We start from the raw sequence: 8,862 nt of genomic DNA on the forward strand, positions 1-8,862 counted from the left end.
ATTTCCCAGATCCACCCCTGGTACACCCAGCTGTGTGGACTGGAGAATCTATTCCAGTATTTACTAATGACTCATTCATGATGGGAGGATTTACAGATACTCATATTACTCCCAATCATGTGACTAGATTTAATTATTCTGGCTATAGTGCCCAATTACCCTTGTGTTGGTCCCACGATAAACATGCTGGCTGTCTGAAAGTATCATTCGAAGAAAAGACAGCGATTGGTAGACCTAGACTGACAAATAATTCTATTTATGGAGATTTAAAACCTAATACTAGATCAGTAATTAAGATGGGACTTTCCCATAATAAGCCAGTCATTTCTGCAAAGCCTCCACAGATACACCACTGTCCAAATAGTTCTACAATTGAGATTGGCACCTTTCCTAAATGGATGGATTGTATAAATCCCTTTCCTGTACAACATAAGGTGTCTAAAGATAGTGGGTATATTTTAGACTGGTCTCCAAAAATTGATAAGAGTCAATTACGAAGAAATTCTGCTATGACACCTGCAGGATTTGTTAGTAATATTTTGACTTATAGTAAAGGTGGTGTTCAAAAAGATATTTGGCGTTTAATTGCTGCCTCAGAATTCTTACATTTTACAGACAAACCCTTACCAAGATTTATTGGCAAGAACTGTAAAGAGGGATCTTGCTATGGCTTATGAGCTTGTGTCCAATCTCCTTATGTTTTAATTATTGGAAATGTAAAAGTTAAATGGATAGATGACAGATATATTGTTACTTGTAAAAAAATGTAACCTAACCAATTGTATTACTAGGTATAATGGAGGAAAAGGAGTGCTGATACTTCATCAGCCCTCTTTCGTTTTATTACCTGCTAATATTTCAGAGCCATGGTATGCTGATCTGGTTTACAAGTCTTACAGCAAATTCATGCCCAGCTGGCAAGACCTAAACGTGCTATTGGAGTTATAATTGTTGGTGTTTTGGCGCTAGTCTCTTTTATTGCATCAACTGTCTCTGCGTCTCTGACATTGTCTCAGAATATTCAGCATGCAAAATTTCTTAATAATTTAGCTCAAAATACTTCCAAGGCTCTGCGTAATCAAGTAAATATTGATGAAAAGATTGAAACTAAATTAAACGCCTTAGAGGCAACTGTTATTGACATAAATAATGAACTTTCAGCCTTAAAATTTAAAGAAAGGCTTAAATGCCATGCTAATTATAAGTATGTGTGTTACAGCTGCCAAGTACAATGCTTCTCTCTGGGATTGGGAGAAGGTTAAAAACCATTTGTTAGGTATTTGGCAAAATAGTAATAATAGCTTGGATATTCTGGAACTTCATCACCATATCCAAGACATTCAAAATAATAGAGCTGATTTTTCAGATCCTTCTTCTTTGGCTAACCAAATATTAAAGGAGTTAAATGGATTCAACCCTGGAAATATTCTTAAACACTCGGCCTGGTACATTATTGGATTACTCTCTTTGCTGCTAATTCTCTATTGCGTTGTAATTGTAGGATGGCGAGTCTTCAGAACAAAAATGCAAAAACTCCGGAGAGTGAACCGCCGCCTCATTTTTGCGAAAAGAAAGGGGGAATATGTCGGGAGCCATTCTCACGCGTGACTGGGTGACTCCCGGTTAGGGTCTGAGGTGCTCTGGCTGTGTCAGAGCTTTCCCGGCCCTCTCCTGTTGAGAGAACCTATCCGTGTGGGGGTGTAACTGACCACTGACCCCGGAGGCCCAATCACTGACCCTGACCTTGGAGTGCGGCCCCCCTTCACCCTTCATTGGATGGAATTCTCCCCTGAGTTTCTTGCTCCCCAATAAAAGGCTACTCCCTGGCGTGCTCGCTCTCTCTCTCCTGCTAGCCCTGAGTAATCCTTGCTGCCCTGCCTGGCGGTTAGAGGAGGGAACCAGAGAGGGGAGCCGTCTCGGACCTGGTCATAGAAAAAGGTAACTGAGTCTGTGTGTTTATTTCGATCTCACTAGCTAACTTTTATGCCAAGAACCTCATTAATGAAACCATTGCGCTGGCCGCATGGTAGAATAAATATTAAAATTCTCCCTCTCTCTCTCTCTCTCTCTTAAAAAAAAAAAAAGGATATGGTCTGTCTCATTGAGCTCTGTGGGCCTCCAAACCCATTTTGTGGTTATTTCCCCAGTGCCAGAATACATAATTAGAATAGATACACTTGGTAACTGGCAGAATCCCTACATTGATTCTCAGGAGTATAGGGCAAAGGCCAAGTGAAAGATATGTGAAACTACCTTTACCTAGAAGAATAGTGTGGGAGGCCAACCTTATGGGTGACTGAGTTACACTCCCCAGCTGGGTGCTGAGGCACTCAGTCAACAGAAATGGGTGTGTCTTGCTACAGCCCCATGGGTGAAGCTATGCTCACCTGTTCCTTTGTAATATAACCCCTTGCCCTGTTTAGGATAGAATCTTCCATGGAAGTGCCTTGTGTGTGTCCCCTCCTCTTACTGTGCCCTTGGGTGTAGCCTACCCAGGTGTCAGTCAACCTGCTGACAGTGGACATCATGAAGATAGACTCAGCCCCTGAAACCTGACCCCTTGCCTCATTTGAATAACTTCTCCTCAATAAAAGGGGTCAGCGCGTGCTCTCGCTCTCTCTCTTTCTGCGGACCCTTAAGGTCAGAGGAGCCGTCACAGCAACCCCAAAGAAAAAGGTATTTGTGTCTCTTGTGTGGTTATTTCATGCAGCCCAGTTAGCCCAGTTTAACTAGAGTGACCCCTGAGCCTTTTAGTCGCGAGAACAGAAACCCAGCAGAATAGTAAAGTAAAAGCAATATCATCCTCTCAATCCTGGAGGGATTGCAGAAATTAGCATCATCATTTCAAGATGTAAGGGTAGTGACTTCCATCATATCCCCTAATTCAACTTGCTTATTTGGCTTGTTTGGAAAGCAGATGGATCATTCAGAGTAACAGTAGTTTATCATAAGCATAATCAGTAACTCTAATTGCAGCTGTTGTAGAGCTAGAGGACATTAACGTATCCTCTGGTGCTTGCTGTGTACATCCATTATATTGATGACATTATGCTCATTGGACCTGGTGAACAAGAAGTAGCAACTACTATAGACTTTATTGGTAAGACACTTGCAAAACAGTGCAAGTGATATGCACTGACAAATAAATCTGACAAGAATTCAGGGGATTTCTGTTTTAATGATATTTCTAGGGGTCCTGTAGTATGGGGCATGTTGAGATATCAGTTCTAAGGAGAAGATATGTTATTGCATCTGGCCCTTCTACAACCAAAAATGAGGCATAATGCCAAGTAGGCTTCTTTGGATTTAATTAGTACATCAATACATTCTTTTATTTTATTTCTTAAGAGACTAAACTGTCTTTTTGGGACGTGGATTTTATGCATTTATGTACTGTTCATGTGTTTCCAGTATTAAAATCAAACATTCTTTACATTGCCCATTTCCTTATATGGTAAAAATTAGAATATTGAAATGTAGAAGACATACTGTCAAAGGGTGGTGCAGTGAGTTAAATACAATAATTAGTTTTAAAAAAAATGAAGTCCCATCTTCTGGGTTTCTGTTCTCAAGAATAAAAGTCTCAGGGGTCACTCCAGTTGAATTGGGCTACCTGGGCTGCACAAAATAACCACGACGAGACACAAATACCTTTTTCTTTGGGGTTGCAGTGATGGCTCCTCTGACCTTAAGGGTCTGCAGGAAGAGATCCAGCGAGTGCACGTGCTGATCCCTTTTATTGAGGAGAAGCTATTCAACTGAGGCAAGGGGTCAGGTTTCAGGGGCTGAGTCTATCTTCATGATGTCCACTGTCAGCAGGTTGACTGACACCTGGGTAGGCCACACCCAAGGGCACAGTAAGAGAAGGGGACACACACAAGGCACTTCCATGGAAGATTCTATCCTAAACAGGGCAAGGGGTTATATTACAAAGGAACAGGAGAGCATAGCTTCACCCATGGGGCTGTAGCAAGACACACCCATGCACGAGATGCCGACCCTCGAACCCAAGAAGGGTGGGGAAAGCTCTGCCACATTTCTGTGATTGAGCGCCTCAGCACCCAGATGGGGAGTGTAACCCAGTCACGTGCAAGGTTGGTCTCCTACATCCATCATAAGCTGATTTTTTTAGAAAGTTATAAATTTAGTTGAAATATGAAACATTTTAGTTCTACAGTTGAAATATTTGACATTTTTAAGTACACGATCCATAACCATACAAAACTGCCAATATCGAGGATTGGTATGAAAGAGATCACATCAAACAACCTGTCAATTCTCTGGTTTTAGGAACTTAGGCAGTTTTATAACCTTTCTATTCCTGTTTCTGTATTTGTGTATTGGGTATATAAGTACCTCCTTTGGAATAGATACACTGTTATCTATTCAAAGTTATGACAAGCAAAGCATTCATACAAGTGCATATAACAGAAAAGCTGTAAGTTTCGAATAGGGCCCAGAACAAATGAAAGCTTTGCAACAGATCCAATCTGCTGTGCAAGCTGCTCTGCCACCCGGGCTGTGTGATCCATCAGTGGCAGATAGGAATGCTATTTGGAGTCTTTAATAGGTACTCGGAGCAATCATAGCACAGATCCTTAGGATTTTGGAGCAAAGCCCTTTCATCCTCTAGGAAACTACTTTCCTTTTGAGAAATAGCTTTGGCCTACTGCTAAACATTAATTAACCATGGACCAAGTTATTATGCAAACTGCATTGCTCATTATGAACTGAGTGTTTTCTGACTCACCCCTATAGTTAGCAGCATTCTACCAATAAACAGAAGTGGTATATATGTGATCAGATCTGAGTAGGAATTGAAGACAGAAGGAAGTTACATGAAGAATTTGCCAGAATACCCATGGTCCCCACTCCTGCAACATTACTTTCTCTTTCCTAGCTTATACCCATGGCCTCATGATTTTTTATAATCAGTTAACAGGGGAAGAGAAGACTTTGGCCCATTTTTGGCTGTTTTTACTCTATAGGCAGGTACCTTCTCAAAGTAGAGAGTTACAACATTATAATCCCTTTCTGGGACATCCCTGAAGAATAGTGGTAAAGGAAAATCCTTCCTGTGGCCAGTTCTTCAAGCAGTGTACCTGGATGGTGGTTTTTCTTTGAAGAAGAAATGGCCAGATATAAGATTACATCCAGATTCAGGCACTGTGCCCAGTGCTTTGGCTAGGTGGTCAGGGACTTGGAAGGAACATGATTGGAAAATGTGACAAGGTAGTCTGAGGGAGAGGTATAGATCTCTGAGTGGGTGAAAAATACAAAGATATTTGTGTCTTATGAGAATGAACACAAATTGTGACCTCAGCAGAAAAGGATTTAATAATCAAGAGGATGACCTATAGTGTAGATACCAGCCAGCCTCTTCCCCAGCCACCCCCTTCCACCATCCACTTTTCTCATGAACAAATTGACCATGATGGCAATGATAAAAGTTATGCTAGGCTAATCAGTATCAGCAAGGCCCACCTGGCTACAGCCACTGCTTTTGAGTGCTTAGTATGAAGCAGCAGAGATAAAAATTGAATCCTTAAGATGGCACCATTCCCTAGTGACAAATACAAATACATGGACTACTCTCATTATAGAGAAGCAGCATCATTTTCTTACTGAAATAGACATTATGAATATGGATTTGAGTTCTTTACATTGAAAAGCTACCAGAGCTACCATATATACCAAGAATGAAGGTTGAGGTCACTGTGCCACATAAAGAATCATAACTAGGGGCTGGAGATGTGGCTCAAGCGATAGCGCGCTCGCCTGGTGTGGGTGCTGCCTGGGTTCGATCCTCAGCACCACATACAAACAAAGATGTTGTGTCCACCAAGAACTAAAAAATAAATATTAAAAAATTCTCTCTCTCTCTCTCTCTCTCTCTCTCTCTCTCTCTCCCTCTCCCTCTCCCACTCTCTTAAAAAAAAAAAGAATCATAACTAGCTGAGGGGAAAGGAAATAATGGGCAATGATGGTAGTTATAAAGGCCTGCTGCAACCGGGTAACCAGTTATGGAAACAGGAACTGTAATTGTCATGATTATTTCTTTCTTATTTTGTTATGAATATGTGTGTGTACAACAAAGCTTTATTTTTCTTCTCATCACTTTACCATGTAACATAAGATGTATTATTGACTTTGTATCATAATATTTAAATATTAACTTTACATTTTTAAGTTCCTGGATATCAAAATGAAAGGTAAATATCACCCAGACTTTACATTCTCTTCTGGGAAAGTGGTTAGTAAATTTTTGGTTGTATACAGGATAATTTTATTACATTAAGCAGAAATGTGACCTTGCTTATGACTTCATTACTTTCTGTATTCAGGGATTAAGTATGGTTTTGGAAGATAATTATGGGTGGCAAGTTCATAAAAAAGGATTTGTGGTGGTTAATGTTGTATATCGACTTGGCTGGGCCACGTTGCTCAGATATTAGTCAAACATCATTCTAGATGTTTCTGTAGTGGCATTTTTTTGGATGAGATTAACATTTAAATTGATGGACATGGTATAATGCAGATTACCTTCCATATTGTAGGTAGGCCTCATTCAGTCAATTGAAGTCCTTAATGAAACAAAGACTAACCTCTCCTGGGCAGGAAAAATTGTGTCAACAGACTGCCTTTGGACTCAAACTGCAATTTTTCCAATCCATTCAAATTGATGTTTAGGGCCTCATTAGTTATAAAGGAAAGGCAAAATAAATCTATAGGGTAGCACTTCATATCCACTAGAATGACTATGATTTTACTCATAAAAGCCCCAAAGTGGAAACAACCTAAGTGCCCTATTCATATGGAGTTCAAAACCAGACAAAACTAAACTATTTTGATGGAGTTCAAAGAAATAGTTAACTTTGAGGTGTATTGATTGTTAAGAGTCAGGAAGGACCCTTTATTTCTATGTCTTTATCTAATATTGATTGAATAGATTTATTTAAAAAAAAAAAAAAACATCAAGCAGCGGTTGGGGTTGTAACTCAGTGGTAGAGCACTTGCCTGGCACCTGTGAGGCACTGGTTTGATTCTCAGCATCACATAAAAAATAAATAATAAATAAAATAAAGGTCAAATTCTTTAAAAAATCATCAAGCTATGATTTTAAGATTTGTGCTCTCTGTTATATAAAACTCTTATTAAAAATGGGAAAGTTGGTCTGGGGCTATAGCTTAGTTGGTAAGTGTTTGCCTGGCATGCATAAGACCATGGATTCAATCCCCAGCAACACAAAAACAAACAGAAAACGGGAAAGTTGCAAATGCTTAAAGTACACTGTTGTGACAAAAAAAAAATCCTATATGCCTACCTCCAGGTGCTCATCACAGAGAAACAGGTAAGTAATTTCACACACACACACAAAAATCTTCAAAGACACTGTTTCCAGGTGAACCTTATTTTAAGCTTTTCTGCACTCTCTAAATTTTCTCATTTTACAATAAGAAATGTTGCTGCTCCTTGAAAGCAGAAAAAGCAATAAAAGGAGATATGTACATGAAACATGGAGTATAGTATTGAAGCAGTTTGAATTCTGCTTCAAAGGCCCAAACTTTCTTCAGAGACATTTTGGAGTAACAAATCAAATACTATCTTAATGATCCTAAATCTAGAAACCTAACATTTTATACACAGTGGATTCCTTTTATGAGTTGCTTTCATTTATCCTATTAACCAACCTCTCCACCAGTCTTGCCCCAACAAGGAAAATAGATGGCTTGAAAATAGATAATTAATGAAGTAATAATAAGCCTTAGAGAAACCTTATTGTTAGTACTAATAAGGAGAACAAATGGAATTTAGGCCTGATATGGCTATGCAAAAACTGATACCATTCCCTTAATCACCAGGCAGAAAGGAAGTTGAGAAAATATTCTAATAGATGGCAATGATGACACCTTAGAAATAACACTTTAGAAATTCCAGTTCTAGGAATCTTAAATTAATCCATCAGAAAATTAGCTATGCACTCACTCTTAAGTTTCCTTAACGAGTCACAGTGAAGAAAGTAATACAGAATTTGAATTAGAAAGGGGAAAAGAGACACTGCAATCAAGGAGACCCAGCTAAAGTGAAATATATAGGTCCTGTAATCATACCTTGAACAAATTCCTACGAATGAAGTGACTCATATTTCACCTAAGAGAAGTCTATACCACATTCCTGAGTCTGCATCCTCCTGAAATGACCCAGGTGCTCATGGCCCATAAGGACCTGGAAGGGAATGTAAAGATGGACAAGATTTGAGAGTCAGCAAGAAGTTTCTCAGGAAAGCTATTGGTTAAATAAATTACCAGATCTCCATGTCGTAAAATACTAAAATGTGAAATTCTGGAAAAAAGTTAAGGATATGGAATATTTTCAAGATATAACATCAGTAGAGAAATCACTTTACAAAACATGTTGAATAATACAATTCTATCAATGTAAGTAAGAGAAAAAAGTCTGGAAAGTTAAGCACCTGTTTCCATTATCTATTGCTATGTAACCACATCTGAAGATTGTGGTTTAAAACAATGACCTCATTATTCTGGGGGTTGGCAGTATGGGTGTGGCATGCCTTAGTGGTTCTGCTGATCTTACTCATGTGATAGCAGTCGTTGGCTTGGAGGAGGCTGGATGGTCCAAGATGGCCTCCCTGGGATATTGGGCAGTTGTTGCTGTCAAATGGACCTCACTTTGCAAATGATCACTTATTTTCAAGCTGTTCTTGGCCTCACAGTAGTGGGATTCAGGGCAGGAAGAAGACAAGGGCAAAAGCTGCAAGACCTCCTGAGGCATTGTTTCTGAAGTCTCATAGTGTCACTTCTACCAGATATCTTTGGTAATGTTTCTCTTTCTTCGGAGCTC

Source organism: Callospermophilus lateralis, chromosome 18 (genome assembly GCF_048772815.1).
Source record: "Callospermophilus lateralis isolate mCalLat2 chromosome 18, mCalLat2.hap1, whole genome shotgun sequence".
NCBI lineage: Eukaryota > Metazoa > Chordata > Mammalia > Rodentia > Sciuridae > Callospermophilus > Callospermophilus lateralis.